This window comes from Lutra lutra, chromosome 8, assembly GCF_902655055.1.
Source record: "Lutra lutra chromosome 8, mLutLut1.2, whole genome shotgun sequence".
NCBI lineage: Eukaryota > Metazoa > Chordata > Mammalia > Carnivora > Mustelidae > Lutra > Lutra lutra.
The window spans coordinates 3125944-3143089 of record NC_062285.1 but is presented as its reverse complement, the minus strand read 5'-3'; the positions used below and the strand labels follow the sequence as shown (position 1 = coordinate 3143089).

The following is a 17146-nucleotide window of genomic DNA, read 5'->3' as shown; positions in this document are numbered from 1 at the left end:
ACGCCTCCACATACTGGGAGAGTGGTGTGCCCCAGCTCCACTGGGACAGAAACTCATGGGCTTGGGACCCATCTGCACCTCACCTTATGTACCTCATCTTCTGGTTCTTCATCTGTATCCTTTATATAAATATCCTTTACAATAAGCCAATCAACTTGTTTCCCCCAATTCTGCGATCTGTTATAGCAAATTATGAAATCTGAGGAGGGTGTTGTGGGAACCCCTGATGTGTAGCCAGTGGGTCAGAAGCCCAGGTGACAACGTGGGATTTATAATTGCTGTCTGAAGTGTGGGCAGTCTTACGGGACGGAACCCGTAATCTTCAGGGTCTGCGCTGACTCTAGTTAGTGAGTGTTGGAGCTGAACTGCAGGATACGGGCTGGTGTCTGGAGAGCTGGAGAATGAGTTGGTGTGGGAAAAAAATCTCACACATTTTGTGCCAGAATGTTCCATATGGGGAGAAAGCTAGAATTTCCCCCCTTTAATCCATGTCTTGTTCAGGTAAACAACCCCAAAGGGCCCAAATTTCCCGTGTCTCCTGGCCAAACAGCCACCTTTTGGTACCAATTTCTGATCCAGTCAGGGTTGTGGGTTCCAACCAACAGTGACCTTGGAAGGTTTAAGAAGAAAATGAATTTTTGGAGGACTATTGCGTGGTCGGGATGGGGGCAAGAGCAACCAGAGGCTGTGCAGCCAGCGACCCTCAGAACTGGTCCGTGGGGGCACTGCTGGTGTCACCTTTGCTGGGGCCCAGCACCACCAACGCTGGCCACGGGAGGCTGCTGCTGTTGCTGGTGACCCGGGGACTGCACGTCACCGCTTCCACTTCCAGCTGCTGGACATCCTCCTCCACCTTCCAGTGTGTCCGCATCACTGGGCATTAGTTAGCAAGGGCTGCCATCACACGGTGCCAAGAGTGGGCGGCACAGACCGCCAAAGTCTGCTGTCCACACCTGGAGACCAGAAGTCCAAGACCAAGGTGCCGTCAGGGTTGGCTCTTTGGAGGGCTGTGAGGGAGAATCTGCTGCCGGACTCTGTCCTTGATTGTTGGCTGTCTTCTCCTTGTGTCTGCTCACGTTGTCTTCCCTCTGTGTCTGAATCACCCTGTTTTCTAAGGACACCAGTCTCATCGGATGAGGGCCCACCCTATGTCCTCATTTTAACTTGATCATCTCCAAATGAGGTCACATTCTGCAACATTGGGGGGGCTAGGACTCCAGCATATGAATTTTGAGGGGACACAATTCAGCCCCTAACACTAGTTCCCTATAGGACATGTCAAACAGGAATTATGTCATCCCTGGTCTGTTCCCCACTTTGGGGGAATGGAGGAGTGTTCTACATTTTGGATCCTCTTTGGTGGAAGTCTGAGTTTGCCTACCGACAAAACTCACACAGTGAGCAACTCCCCCACCATGGACAGGGGTCAAGATCCCAGATGGCTGAAGTCTTATGTGTGTGCACTAGACTGTGTGTGAGTGTGAGCATGTGTGCATGTGTGAGTATGTGCTGGGCATGAGTGTTCTTGTGCACATATGTGAGTATGCATATGTGCTAGAGCATGAATATGTGCACACTGTTAAAGAATTGTGTCCACACGCATATGTACATGGGATAGAATGTGTGAGCATGTGAGTGTGTGTGTACTAGAGCATGAATGTGTGTGCATATGCTAGAATGTGAGTGTGTGAGCACACGTGTGTGTTAGAGGGTATACACATGTGAGTATATGTGCACATTAGAGTATGAGTGTGCGTGCTAGAGTATGTGTGTGCACATGTGGATGTGTGCCAGAGTATGGGCACATGTGTGTGCTCAAGTGTGCATACATGTGAGTGTGCGCACATATGTGAGTATGTGTGCATGTTAGAGTATGAGTGTGTGCTAGTGTATGTGCACACATGTGTGTGCTCAGGCATGCGTGCATGTGAGTGTGTGCATGGTAGAGCATGAGTGTGTGAGCACACGTGTGTGTTGGGGGGTGTATACTTGTGAGTTTATGTGCATGTTAGAGTATGAGCGTGTACTAGAGTGTGCGTGTGTGCTAGAGTGTGTGTGCTCAGGTGTGCATTCATGTGAGTGTGTGTGTGCATATTACATGAGTGTGATCACATGTGTTAGAGAGTGTGCACATGTAAGTGTATGTGCATGTTAGAGTGTGTGTGCTAGTGTGCGTGTGCACATGTGGGTGTCTGATAGAGTGTGTGCACATATGTGTGCTCAGGTGTGCATGCATGTGAGTATATGCATGGTAGAGCATGAGTGTGTGTGCACATGCACACGTGCACACAGCACAGTGTTCATCCCAGCTCTCACATGCATGGCTACCATCTCAGGGAAAGCTCGAAAGTGAGATTCTGGGTGGTGAGAATAGTAGGTCTTTACCCTCGTGACCCAGGCATCCTGAAGTTGCTTTTCACCAACAGTTGGTAACATCCCTGAGATACATGGGAATAAGATTTATGAAGCCACTGAGCAGACAGCCGTGAACCTAGAGAGAGTAAAGCCGCATCGCCTAATAAAACGTGGGCTTGACAGCGAGCAGCGTGAGCTGACCTGACAGATGCTTCATAAATGTCGTGTTAGTGTTTGTAACTTCACCGTCAGTAACCGAAATTTACTGTGGCCCTAACACCCTTAAAGAAAAGCATATTAGGCCCTTTTTATGTGTCTGGTGTTACTGGCAAGCTCGCCTGAGCTGGGTAGTCTATAAGGAATCCAGTCCTCTAGAGCGTTCTCAGATCGCTAACATGGTTTCTTTCAAAAATATTGGTAACATTATGATTCCAGTGAAAGCATTATTTTGCCAAAAAAAATAATGTGGTTCGTCATTTCTTCAGGAAGCGGGTGTTCTGTCCACAGCCCTGCAATCCTCCCCTTGGGTTGTAAAGCAGAGTTATCGGAGCAGGGAGGCAAAGCAAACCAACGTCCTGTAACCAGTGCTTTCATCCGGAACGTACCTGATGCTTGACAGAAACAAGCCCGAGGTAACACGCAGGGCAAGCCAGTCACGTGTCAGGGTCAGAATAACCAATAAAAATAACCCTGGAAGTTATAGTGCCGGCCCAGAAAGACTTGCAGAAGTTTGGACCTGGGTGGGAAAAACAAAAACAAGAACAAAAACAAACAAACGTGACGGTCGTTGATTAAAAGGGAATTGAGGGCCAGCAGAGGCAGGGCTCTGCTAAGACAACTCCTTAGGGGACCATTCCAAATCCCACCTGCCCGTGAGTCTTAAAAAGGCACCTTCTCAGGCTCCTCCTGACATAAGCTAAACAAAATCCCAAAATAATTTCTTTTTTTTTTTTTTTTTTAATTTGACAGAGAGATCACAAGCAGGCAGAGAGGCAGGCAGAGAGAGAGGAGGAAGCAGGCTCCCCGAGAGAGCAGAGAGCCCGATGCGGGGCTCGATCCCAAGACTCCGAGATCATGACCTGAGCCGAAGGCAGTGGCTTAACCCACTGAGCCACCCAGGCGCCCCCCAAAATAATTTCTTATATTTACAGATTTCATAACCCGGGCTGTTGCCCAGACAAACACTGACCACCCGTGGGGAATCTGGAAACGCTGCTTCTCAACACGGCTGTGCAGATTTCTGTTCCTCCCATTGCCTCCCAGAAATGCCTTCTCATGGCCTCTGGGAGCGGCACGCAGACCACCTTCCCGGCCCCCGGGCATGGCAGGAGCGGCTTGGGCGTCAGTGAACCAATCTGGAGAAACCGAACCCGGGTCAGCCGTATGGGGCTAGCTCCAAACCTCCCGGCAAACCCCAGCACCGCCACCTCTGCGAGATACAGATACACATGCAGAAAACGGTGTAAACATGTTTTTCCCTAAGATCGCTGTCCTTCCTGTGTCCAGCCAAGCCAGAAATACCGCAAGAGCAGCCTTTCTCAGGGTAGTTTTCCATTTCCTGGCTGGATCTCGGCCAGAACGTAGAAAAGCAGCACTGAGCCATCAAGTCTGGGCCCCCTCCAGGAAATGTGTCAAAGGACTAGACTGTTCTCACCAGCACCACTCTCAGGGACGGTCACAGCCCCCCCCACCCCCGCCCCGGTTGGTTTTACCTGCCCGTGTCACATCGGCCAGAGTGGCTGGGGAAAACGGCATCAGGGAAGGCGTAGCCCTTCTTCTCGCTTCTCGGGTCCCACATCATTGCGATTGTGGGTCTTGTGGGTTTCTAAGTCTGAGCCATGCATTCTGGGTAAACTGAGGTCCAGGCCAGAGAACCGTACCAGAGAGAGTAGCTCCAGCAGGAAAAGAGGCAGGGTTCCTGCTGCTGTCCAGGCCGCTCTCCACTCCCGCATGCAGCTCCCGGCCCAGAGCCCTCGGGAGCGGCCCTGGGGGAAACAGAGCGTGCACAACTGCTTCGTCACCTCCCCTCGCCCCCTCCCTGATGCCAGACACAGGACGGGAGATGCTTGGGCTCTGCTGCCACACACCACGAGGGGCTCATCCCCCTGGAAGGCACACGCGTGAAGCAGACAAGCGTGTCGACCTACCCCTACCTGATTGCTTAGAAATTCAGAGTTTGGGAGCATCACTATGTGTTTCAACACCTCCCTGTTTTTCTGTCATTATCATGCCGTGTGGTCCCAATGAGCTTACCATGAACCCCGGTATCCGGGCTGTGAGAGGGTGGTCATGATGGATCCCACTTCATGTGGGTCAAGTGCTGGACGGCTCGCAGCACTGTTCATGCCCAACCATTAGCATCAGGTCAGGGTCACGAGTCACGGGTGTTTTTCCATGGAGAGCACTTTCTGGTAGACTAGGAGGAGTAAGTCACGGATAACAATGCTGTGTGCACAATTAGGAAATGAGCGAGGGGAGCCCGTTGTCCTGAACTCACGCGAGACGAGGGGAGAGCCGTCAGTAGGAGGAGTGGGTAGGGTTTCCTTGCCCTTTGTTCAGCTCTGGGCACCTTCGGAAGAATCTGGAATTCCTGCAGTCTGTAAACGAGTTCAACAGAAATCTGTCCTTACGTATATGCCTTTGGATTTGCGGCATTTAAAAGAGAATTATTACAAGAAGTGGGTTGTATGGAAACCAGTCTTTTTAACACATGTGAGTGCTCAAGAAAAAAAAAAAAGCCACTTACTCTTTGTAATCTTAAAAGCAGGAAGGTAGATAGTTTCAAATTCAAGCAAAAGAAAATAAGTCATTGGGGCACCTGGGTGGCTCAGTGGGTTAAGCCTCTACCTTCGGCTCAGGTCGTGATCTCAGGGTCCTGGGATCAAGCCGCACATCGGGCTCTCTGCATAGCAGGGAGCCTGCTTCCTCCTCTCTCTCTGCCTGCCTCTCTGCCTACTTGAGATCTCTCTCTTTCTCCTCTTTCTCTGTTGAATAAATAAATAAAATCTTAAAAAAAAAAAAAAGAAAAGAAGTCACTGAAACTTAATATTACTGAATTTGAGGATCGTCTCTGACTGCAAGAGATGAAAATACCAGGTTTGAGCAGAAGAAAAGCTTCCCATCAGCAAAGTCCATCCACACTGGGCGGAAAAAGTCACGTTCTTTCTCTCATAAAATTCTACAACAGATGATTAATACACCCAAGAACTGAGTTAGATTAACTAATTTGGCTAATCTGAAATCATGTGGCATTTTGACGGCACCATTTAGTGTCAGCTCAGTGGTGGGATGCTACTTGAAGGGACCTTGCCCCGAGTGCCCCCAGCCCCACCTCATTCTAACTCCGTGTTGATCTCATCAGCAATTCCAGTCACAGGAGGAAGGAGAAAAAAAATACATTTCCTCCGTTCGTGGTCAATAATTCTGTGCCCGTGTGGACACGAGTGCTCTTTCCTTCTCACCAGGGGCTGGAATGCTTCCATCTGATAATGGACGATAATGGATGGATGGATGGGTCTCTATCCTGCTCGCCGTCCTCGGGGGATGCGGGGGGCGGCCACTGGGAGGATGGCAGCTGGAGTGTCTCCTGCGTAGCCCACCCCTCTGCCCCGGGGAGCGTGGCTCCCTGAACGCTGGCGGCTATGCGAGTTTATCTGTGGCCGAAGGGACTGTTGCTGCTTCTCCTTCCGTGTCGTCCGAATGCCAAGCAGGGTCCCTGTCGTGCGCTGGGAACAGGAAGGAGGGGCTTGCCTCCCAGCCTCATCTGGTGGCCCGGGGGTTGGGGTGGGGGCGCTGGGGGAGACGATATGAAGAACTGGGGCTCACTAGAGGAAGAAAAGCAGTCCAAGCACGGCAGGTCTCAGAGGTGAGGGGACTTCGCAGAAGGGAGCAGCCGGCCAGAGGGGCACAGCCAGGGGTGCCTGTTGGCGTGGCTGTATTTTTAGATGATGGCCCCGTCCTGTCCTCCCAAAAGTCTGAGAGGAACCTGCAGGAGCGGCACCTGCCCTCTGCGCCTCGGGGTGGCTCCCGGAGCTGGTCAGCCGACCGCTCTTGCTGTGCCTTTCTGCGGTGTTTAAGGTCAGAGGGAATGGCTGGTTTGTGAGCAGCTGCAAGGCATATCCGATACTTGAGAACTGACGTCACAACTATCACCCAGCCCACTCTCCTTTTTCCCCAAGGACCGAGGCCCAAGGGTTAAATGGCCCCCTAGAGAGATGGTCTGCTTAATGGTGAGCCCCGAGAGTCCAGCTCTCTCTCCCAAGCTGATCTCCTGCAGGTGTCTGCTGGGCATGGGAGTTTACTGGGGGAGACAGCGAGACTGACGGAAGCAGCGTCACCGTCAGGACCAACACCAGGAAAGCGCCGGGGACAGCAGTTGCTCAGTGATGGAGGGACGTGTGTGGAACCTCCTGCCATTAGCCGGAGGCTGGCCCTTGGGTGTCCCCCAGTTCCCTGCTCTGAGCTCTTTCCCCAGAGTGAGCACCCTCCACCCTGTGGGGGAGGTCCTTCCTGAGGCCCGCAGCCTCCCCATCCCTGCCCTCCTCCTAGACGATGCCCGCAGGCTTTCGTTCGTGGGGTTCGCACTCCTGTCTGCACCGGCTATGGCCGCTCTGGGCCAGCGTAAGGATGCTGAAGATTCTGGTTCGTTTCTCGTGTTGATGATCCATGTTCTCTGACCCTCTGGTGGTGACCAGGCGTCCGTTCCGTGCATGCACTGCCTTCGCGGCCCTTCGTACATGAGGAAGTAACTGTCCTGACGTCTCTCCTCTTCCACGTCCGTCAGATTAACCTCTTCGCACACCCAGTTCCATCCAGCCACTGCCCTGTGGCCTCATCAGTTTCGCGTGGCTCCCCAGTACCCCACAAAGCTGAGCCTCTTCTGCTGGCGTGCAGGCCTGTGCAGGCCATCCTGGTGGGGGCTTCCGTGAGCTCTCCCAGGAGACAGTCTGACTGGGTGCTCCCAGGCCAACGGGGTCCGGCCCCTCGAAGGGGGCCACTGACTCAGTTTCCCCCCAATCTTACCTTCTCTTCCCTCTCCAGCATCAGACCCTGAGGAGTCCTTGGAGGGTGAGACAGGGTGAGGACAGGGTTGGGCACAAGGGAATAGGGCGTAAATGAAGCCAGAGAAGCATTCAGAACTGTATCCAGGAGGATTTATCAAATGCCAAATGCTACATGGCTCATCAGGCTCGAGGGGACTGGGAAGGAGTGAGGAAGACAGGACCAGACAGGGAAGAAGGTTTGACAAGTCCAAAATCTGCGGGGCCGGCCAGCTGGCTGGAGACTCGGGGAAGACTGATACTTCAGCTCAAGTCGGAAGGCCATCTGCTGGCAGAATTCCCTCCCGCTCAGCTTGGGGCAAGTCCGTCTTTTTTTTTTTTTTTTTTTTTTTTTGGTTCTTTTCAATTCTTCAACTGATTGGATGAGGCCCACCCACATTAGGGACAAGGATCTTCTCTACTCAAAGTCTACAGATTTTTTTTATTAAGTTTTAATTTTAATTCCAGTATGTTAACTTATAGTGTTATGTCAACTTCAGATGTACAATATAATGATTCAACAACTCTCTATGTTCCTCGGTGCTTATGAAGGTAAGTGTGCTTTGAATCCCCTGCATCTCTTCCCCCATCCCCCGACCCACCTGCCTCTGGTGACCAGCAGTGTGTTCTCTAGAACTAAGAGTCTGTTTTCTGGTTTGTCCCTTTTTTCCCCTTTGTTTGCTTTGTTTCTTAAATTCCACATATGAGTGGGATCATATGCTATTTGTCTTTCTCTGACTGACATGTTACCCTTCACATGATACCCCCCAGCTCTACCCGCGGTGTTTCAAATGCCAAGATTCCATTCTTCTTTATGGTTGAGTAATGTGATATTGTATGCACACACCACCATTTACTCACCCATTCGTCCGTGGATGGACACTTGGGCTGCTTCCATCATTTCATCATTGCAAAGAATGCTGTGATAACTCGGGGGGCAGGCATTCCTTTAAACAGTGTTTTCAGGGGCGCCTGGGTGGCTCAGTGGGTTAAAGCCTCTGCCTTCGGCTCAGGTCATGATCTCAGGGTCCTGGGATCGAGCCCCGAATCGGGCTCTCCACTCAGCGGGGAGCCTGCTTCCCCCTCTCTCTCTGCCTGCCTCTCTGCCTACTTGTGATCTCTCTCTGTCAAATAAATAAATAAAATCTTTTAAAAAAATTTAAAAACAGTGTTTTCATCTTCTTTGGGTAAATACCTAATAGTACAACTGTTGGGTCATAGGGTAGCTCCATTTTCTACTTTTTGAGGAACCTCCACACTGTTTCCCAGAGTGGCTGCACCAGCTTGCATTCCCCCCAACAGTGCAGGAGGCTGCCCTTTCTCTGCATCCTCGCCACACATGTTGTTTCTTGTGTTGTCGATTTTAGCCATCCTGGCAGGTGTGAGGTGGATCTCACGGTGGTTTGGATTCGCACTTCCCTGAGGCTGAATAACACTGAACATCTTTTCATGGGTCTGTTAGCCATCTGGTTGTCTTCTTTGGAAAAATGTTCCTTTCTTCTGTCCATTTTTTAACTAGATGATTCATTTTTCTGGGTGTTAAGTTGTATAAGTTCTTCATATATTTCAGATACTAATCCTTTGTCATATGCAAATGTTTTCTCCCATTCCGTAGGTTGCATTTGAGTGTAGCTGATGGTTTCCTTCACTGTGCAGGAGCTTTGCATTTTGATGAAGTCCCAATAGTTCATTTTTGCTTTTCTCTCCCTTGCCCCAGGGGACATATCTAGTAAGAAGTCGCTATAGCTAAGGACAGAGAGGTTACTGTCTGTTTTCTCCTCTAGGATTGTTATGGTTTCAGGTCTCATATCTAGACCTGTAATCCATTGTGAGCTTATTTATTTCTTGCTTTTTAGAAAATATTTTATTTATTTATTTTACAGAGAGAGAGAGAGAGAGAGAGAGAGGGAACTCACGAGCAGGGGGAGGAATAGAGAAGGGAGAGGGAGGGAGAAAGGATCCCAAGCAGACTCCGTGCGGAACACAGAGTGCACAATACGGCACTCAGTCTCATGACCCTGAGATCATGACCTGAGCTGAAACCAAGAGCTGGACACTTAACCACCGGAGCCACCCAGGAGCTCCTTTTGAGTTTATTTTTGTGTGTGGTGTAAGAACGTGGTCTCATTTCATTCTTTTGCATGCAGCTGTCCAGTTTTCCCAGCACCGTTTGCTGAAGAGACCGTCTTATTTCCCATTGCAAGATCGTTCCTCCTTTGTCAAAGATTAATTGAGTGTATAATTTTGGATTTATTTCTTGGTTTTCTATTCTGTTCTTTGATCTACGCGTCTGTTTCTGTGCAAGTACCATTCCGTTTTGATAACTACAGCTTTGTAACGTGCCCTGCAGTCCGGAACTGTGATGCCTCCAGCTCTGTTTTTCTTTTTCAACATGGCTTTGGCTATCCGGGGTCTTCTGCGGCTCCCCACAGATTTTAGGATTACTTGTTGTAGCTCTGTGGAAAATGCTGCTGGCATTTTGATAGGGATTACATTGAACCTATACATGGCAAAGTCTACTGGTTTAAGTGTTCGTCTCAGCTAAAAAGGACCTTCACAGCAACACCCGGATTTGTGTTTGGCCACACATCTGGGCACCAGGGCTCGGCCAGGTGGATGCCCCAAATTAACGATCACAGGTACTAATCTCCTGACGCACGGGTGGGCCGGGCTGGGTGAAAGGGCTGAGTCAGGACAGCGCGTCCCACTCCTGCCTGGGCTCGCCCTCTTCTCCCTCTGGAGCTCTCCCTCTCCCTGGTCCCCATCCGACCCCCTCCTGGTTTCTCAAGCTGCTGCTCACTCACACTTCCTCCCTAGAGCCAGGCTGCTCTCAGAAGCCCCCTCTGCCTCTCCTCCGAACCTCTGCAGGACTCCACCCGCACCACTTCCGCACTGCCTGCCGCTTACTGAACTGCTTGACCACATGTCTGTGAGCATAGACACGCTTTGTCTCCCCAGCAGAGGGGCTGCCTCCATATCTGTGGGAGAGGGGGTTACGTGTGTGTGTGTGTGTGTGTTTGTGTGTGTGTGTGCGTGAGCACTTAACCCCTTGCTCTTTATTCTGAATACAGTGCTTCCCTTAGACATATTTGGACTAAACTACTTTATTGATGACAAACCACCAAAAAAAAAAAAAAAAAAGGAACAAGGAAGTGCCCGTACTGGCCTAAATGTACCATAGTGTTCGTTATCCAAAAGTATTAATTCACATGAGATCTCAGGATCAACAGCTTAGAATTGCTCTGAATAATTCAGATACAGTCATTTAGAAACGCTCAGGAAATGCTTAAAGTGCAAGACGAAAGAAGGAGTGCGCTACTGGTAGTGAAGGGAGATGTCCCTATTCCTTTCGTAGGAGAATCCTTATATCTATGGGGTGCACGTCAAAAGGGGTTTGAAAGGATCTAGTTGGTGTATAAAGAGCACATTAGAAAGCCCTCGGGGCCCTGTGGGACAAGAGTGCACCACAGGTGTCTGCTGGGTGTGCCCGTGAGCCCAGCTCATTCAGGGGCCCGAGGACACAGGAGCAGCAGAGGGTGGACAGGAACAAGTGCCCTCCAGGGACTCAGCCACCCTGTCCTGGGGGCACCATGCAAAGCCGCCTGCGAAGGCCCCAGGCCGGGTAAGCCTTCCCAAGGCCAGCCCTGTTCACAGGAACGTCTTATCTCCGTTCTCACTGTCCTTTCCCCTCTCCTCTAAAGCCTAAAATAACATCTCAAAGAAAATTACTGCCTTTTCAGTACAAAACACTCATGATCAGTTCAGTTAGAAGCCCAGCCCTTGGTTTCAGTTCAGGTCATGATCTCAGGGTCCTGAGATCAAGCCCTGTGTGGGGTTCCGAGATCAGCATGGAGTCTGCTTCTCTCTCCCTCTGTCCTTCCCCACCCCACCTCAAATAAATAAATAAATCTTTAAAAAAAAATTATGCTCATCATCCTGTGGTCAATGTATTGATGTGACAGTCAGATACAATCGGCCCTCATGACGCCAAACAGCAGCTGGCAATCGTTTCCTCACCAGTTCAAAAGGGGTTGGGGGACAACAGGAAACAAGAGAAAAGACCCCAATTTATTTGGTTTGGGACTAAGGAGCAAGTCATTCCTTCTCATGTCTTTTTGGTGTGAATAACTTCCGCAAGCAAGCTTCCTATCAGAAAGCTGAGTGAGATGAGGAGAGCGGTTGACTTGCTGAGTCTTCAAGACAATTGGTCCTGGTCAGCCACGAGACTGGCCCCCGGACCCCCACCCATGCGAGGTTAGGTAGGGCTGCTTCTAGGTTTCCAGGCCTCTGGGGAGGGGTCTGCAGGAGAAGCAAGATAAAAGGATAGTATTAGTTGTTGTTGTTGTTGTTGTTTAATTCAGCATCACTTTGAAGAACACTGCTTAGCGTTGAAAAAAACACACAAAAAATAAGGCAGGAAAACCAAATTACAATCATTTTCTTAATTTCAGTGAAATCTCCATTTAACTTTTTATTTATTTGTTAGTCATTCTCACCTGCCATAATTTTTTGCTTGGCTGGTAAGGTGTTCTTGCAATAGAAAATACTGCTGTAGTAAATTATAAGCTTTTAACATTCTGTGCAGCAAGAAAGGAAAGCTTATATATAATATGTATTTGTTGTGTTCATGCCCCAAACATCAATCATGTCCGACCTCGCTGGGGGTTTGTATCTTCCTGCCACTGGCATCTTCTACCACTTTGTAAGCTCCTAGGAAAGGACTCTCCACTGGATGATCCCTTAAGGTCCTAAGAACAACCAAGAATTCTGGAAGACAGTCCTTGGCCAGCAATGTCTTTGCCCAACTGTTCAAAATCTACATGTATGTAGTTAAAAAAAATAAATAAATAAAACCTGTGTTATGTAAAATAGAGATTCACAGAGAGGAGAGCGATTTACTTGCCATTTCCGTTTTTATTCTTCAAAACCCACCTAAAAAACTGATAACTTTGTATCAAGACTTTGGCTCTCCTGCCTTTCCATTCCCAAGTAGTCAAGACGCTGAGCTGAACGATGTCTTTGGGAGACAATGACCCTATGAGGGCAAACCCCACTCTGCCCACCACTGCCCACTGGCTTGGCCCCGAGATACAGGAGTCACTCTTAATTTCTCCTACATATGCCCCTCGCCCTCTGCATCACAAAGCCATGTTGGCTCTACCTCAAAATCTCTCTCCAACCAGCCATTTCTCCCCTGACACGTGAACTCGCGGGCTCGCGGGACTGTCTATCCAGAGTTCCCAAATAGCAGTGACCTGTTTCACACACCCCTGCTCCTACTTATGTCCCCTACAAGTTACTCTTCATACAACTCTCTTTTGAAAGTGTACGAGGAAGATCTGATTAGCTACGCCTTCAAAACATGTTTTTAAAATGCGGACTAGAAGAGACAGTAATTCTATTAAGAAATAGCTCAGTGAATGCCTAATCGATTCCTTTGGGGCACGGAAGGAGGTTTTCTGAAGCCGTGCCTCCAAGACATGTCTGTCCCTCCAGGAGTCTACAATCATCTTACTGGGGAAATATGATTCTAATTCAAACAAAACAGATTCCTCTATAAAATAAGGTCCGTAGTTTGTAGGTGCTTAGGAGGAAATCTGTCGGCAGGTGCGTGAGAAGTTCCCACCAGTGCAGCGGAGTCCATGAGGGTGACGTTGGGGTCCCCAGCTGGGTCTTGGTCCCCAGCTGGGTCTGGGAGTAAGGGTGGAGCCTTACTCCCACCGGCTGGAGCCCGGCTCCAAGGCAGATTCTGTGCTTCTGCACATTATGACTCTGAGAGTTCGCCTTTCCCCGGTCAGAGATCTTGGTCTGGGAGTCTTGGAGACATGTAGTATTTTTAAATTCCTCAGAGACCCCCTGAGACAGGTGCAGGCTGCTTCCTCGGGCAGGAGGCTGGTCCCGTCTCCCTTCAGATGGTCCGACGTGCTCATTTCCACTGAATTTCGCTGCATGCCCGAAGCTGAAGGACTGGCTGTTGCTCTTGCTTTTCCTGCCCTCTCCTCATCGCCCTCCCTCGTTTCTGGGGCTGAGAGATCGTCTTCTGCTCTAGATGGTGACATTTTTCCAAGGAAGCAGCCCTCTCCTCTAGGCTCAGGACAGTGAGAAAAGACCAGTGTGACCTCCCCCCCTTTCCTATGGCCACGCAGTAAAATCAGAAAGTAGTTTCTCAAGGTCTGCCTTGTGATTTGTACTGATAGCTGACTAGCACAACCCCAACTACACTGACACTGAACTACTAAATCCGGACAATCTGGGAGACCGTATCCGTATTTGTATGAGTTAGAGCCCACTCACTTTGTCGTGGGCCTGGACAGGAGGATTCCACAGGAAACCCAGGTGGCAGAGGGTAAGGACACAGGTCCTCTCTGGCCCCCTCCTAGAGCACCCCCATACCCTAAATCCCATGGCTGAGTCTTAATCCCACTGTGGCTCCGTAGAAGCTTCCAGAAGCAGAGCCCACATTGGAAGATACATGTGGGTGCACAGCTGGCCTTCTGAAACACAGAGTGTGAGAAATTCTGTAACAGCCACCAAAAACCAAAACTGACATCAGGAACAGCAGCCATATGCTCTGACTCCAACAGAGTGGGGATGACCTTTGTCTCCAGCCGAAAAGAGCATGAGGCCAGGAAAGGTTTCCCTCGGCTCATTGACAATGCCCTTGGTGTCTCCCTGGGTGCCCAAGGAGCTGCCTTCCATGTGAGAGATGGAGACATGGGCTATGCTTGTTCCCTGCCGCTCTGTTCTCTGGAGTCTCCGTCCCAAAGAGGCAGAGGAGGAAGGAGCACAGCTGAGGGAGACCCGATGCAGGAGCAGAAGATTCATCTCACTGTGGTGACTTCCAGATGTCTGTGATGAGTCAGACCTTTTCCCAAACTCCACACCAAACCCCAACATGAAACACAGACAAACACAGAGCAGCTCTTTTTGAAGGGAAGGGTAGGAGAAGAGCAAGTGTTAAGGGCTGACCTGAGTCCCTAAACGTCATCTGTTGAAGCCCTGACCCTCAGGACCTCAGAATGTCACTGTATTTGGAGACGGAGTCTTTACCAAAGTGATTAAGGTGAAATAAGGTGACGGGGGGACCCTGATCCAATCTGACTGGCGTTCTTCATAAGAAGAGGAGAGCAGGACACAGACACACGCAGAGGAGCAACCACGTGAGGACACAGGGATGGGATGGCGTCTGCACGCCCAGAAGAGAAGCCCTGTCTATGCCTGCACCTCAGATCCCCAGCTGCCAGGACGTGGGACAGTAAACTCTGGTGTGTGAGTCCCCCTTCCCGCCCATCTGTGGTGCTTTGTTACACAGCCTGAGCTGACTAATGCAGGGGCTTGTTGGGGTGATACTGAGCCCAATTCTTTTTGGTGCCCTCATGTCTCCCTGACACCTCTGAGGAACCCCGTCACTTCTCGGAACGTCATTTGAAGACCACTGATCTAAGCCCATTCCTCACTTTGGAAGTACAGACGCAGGCCCAGGATTTGAGGGGCAGCCCTCAGGGGGCTCAGCCCACAGCAGAACCGACAGTGACCATGACAACTAGAGCCTGGATTCACCTTCTTCCTACGGCACCGTGATGGAGAGTCCGGGCAGTGACCAGCACGCACAGACCTCGGTCCAGAGCCATCCTTCCTGGCCAGTTGCTGGAGGTCATGGGGATTCAAGAGGAGTGAGCAAGCCTGTGGCCTGGGCAGTGTATTCCCTCCATGACCCACATCAGAAGTGGGGCCTGGAAATAAGGACTTAAAGTTGGGATCCACAGCTCATAGCACACGGATTTTGTGTGTGTGATGCTTGTCACTTTCCTTTCTAGCACACCATGAAGCTCTCATGCTTATCTCACCGATGACCCCGACGATGGAACCAGGACAATGGGGAGGAAACTGTGTTTTCTTTTTGAGAAGAACAGAGAGGGACAGAGCATCACAGTCTCCCTCTGACATACTGCCCAGATTTTAGAAAGGGTTCCCTCCTTTTGCTTCAGGGGTACATTGTGGGAAGGAGCAGGAATCACACAGAGCAGACATTCTCTTTCGCAGAAACACTGTCAAGAATTCATGAGAGAAATAAAGGAATGGTTAGCTGCCCACAGTCACACAGATAGCTTTGTAGGAAGCAGGTTCTAGCAGCCACTCTTGTGGGGCCTCCACACTGTAAGAAAAAGGGAGGAACAGAGCCTGCACCTGACACCTGTTTCCCTTGGGAGTCTGGGACCCAGCCCTGATGCTAGCGCATTTCTCCCACTGGCTGCTCTGTCACCAGTATTTGCACAAAACTGAGGCATGCTAGTCAGCTCAGGCTGCATAACAAATACCACAGCCCAAGAACCTTCAGCACATTTACTGTCCCACGTCCCGGAGGCAGGGAGTCTGAGGTCCAGGAGTGGGCAGGGTTGGTGTCTCCAGAGGTTTCTCCCCTGGGTGTATAGACACCATCCCCTCCCTGTGTCCTCACATGGTCTTCCCTCTGCACGTCTCTGTCCTGTTCTCCTCTTCTTAGAAAGGCACCAGACTGGATCAGGGCCGACCTCGTCTTATATCTGTACCTCCAGCCATGTCTCTACACTTGCTTCTGACCAGGTGTGCTGCAGAAGGCTTGGAAAATCTCCCTGGATGCTGATTTCTGGCTCCTGCAAACAGAGCTGAAACACAGCTGTCCATTTCTATCTTGCATACAAATACCAGGAGTTTGTTTTTTTAATAAAGATGCCACTTTCAGGAACTGCGCTTGGAATCATCGTCTGTTCGGGCTTCCTTAGCCCCCCGTGACCTGCAGTTGCTCATCTGTCTCTGCAGGGTGGCGGATGGTGCATGAGCTGAGGTGGGGGTGGGGGGCTCACAGTCCCTGCATGCATGAACTCTTCTGGGTAGGGGGTCCCTCTCCTGCTGCCCCTGGGACACAGTGTTGCTTCCGGGTTCTATCGTGGCTGGAAGGGGACTTCGTTCCTTCCTAGTCACCAGCGTAATTACCAACAGAGTCACTCCGCAGACGTGGACTTTTCCTGCCACTAAGCATGAGCTTGGGAACTGAGGAAATGACCAGAGGCGGTCCGTGGACCGGTTGGACCAGCTGTGATCTCAACTCGGGACCCGGTTCTGTCATCCCGCCTCCAAATGACCTGGATGCTGTGATGTTATTTGTGGTTTTCTTGTACCTAAGCTGCTCCTTGAATAACCACGGCACTTTCCTATCCTCATAGATACAATCTGCGGCTACACGTCCACAGTTTCCTTTCGAAAAGGACCAGGAATATTTGGGATATGTTCTCATGGAGCCTTCTCACAGGACCCCTTCCCACCCTCACTATAACTGACCAGCTCTGGGGCTGAGGACTCACTCTGCTCTGTGTCGAGACTGGACAGCCCTGTTTTGTTCGGAGTGGCATCAGCCTTGGGCTCACTTGCCCTCGACCACTTGTTGATAAAGGCCCAGCACTGTCCACACTGGCCACCTCTGCAGGAACTCCATGGTATGCCTCCCTCACTGCAGACCCCAGAAATCAAGGCCATCTGGCTGTCACCCAGCCTCATTGTATACCGTGGTAAGTTTGCCCACTATGCTTCTGATAGGTGTTACCACTGGGCCCTGGCTCTTCTGGAATCCCAGCGTCCCCATGAACACCATGAGACCCAGGTCTGTAGAGTCTATCCTACCAGGTGCCCTGCCTTCAAGAAGACCCCCCCTCATGGAGGCTCCCCCACAATGTGGGCACCCCTACAGCCCTGTGTTCTTGATTATTTCAGTAAAG

The 17146-nt window shown here is 50.5% G+C and overlaps 1 long non-coding RNA gene across 1 annotated transcript; it reads right to left on the bottom strand.

Annotated features, from left to right (window-relative positions):
* Nucleotides 1–2180: 2180 nt before the first annotated feature.
* LOC125107458 (uncharacterized) lies at nt 2181–4799 on the bottom strand. The gene is made up of 3 exons (XR_007129563.1): nt 4609–4799; nt 4068–4340; nt 2181–3091 (listed from the first exon to the last, which is right to left on the bottom strand). It is a non-coding gene; the product is annotated as an uncharacterized LOC125107458 (long non-coding RNA).
* Nucleotides 4800–17146: the final 12347 nt, after the last annotated feature.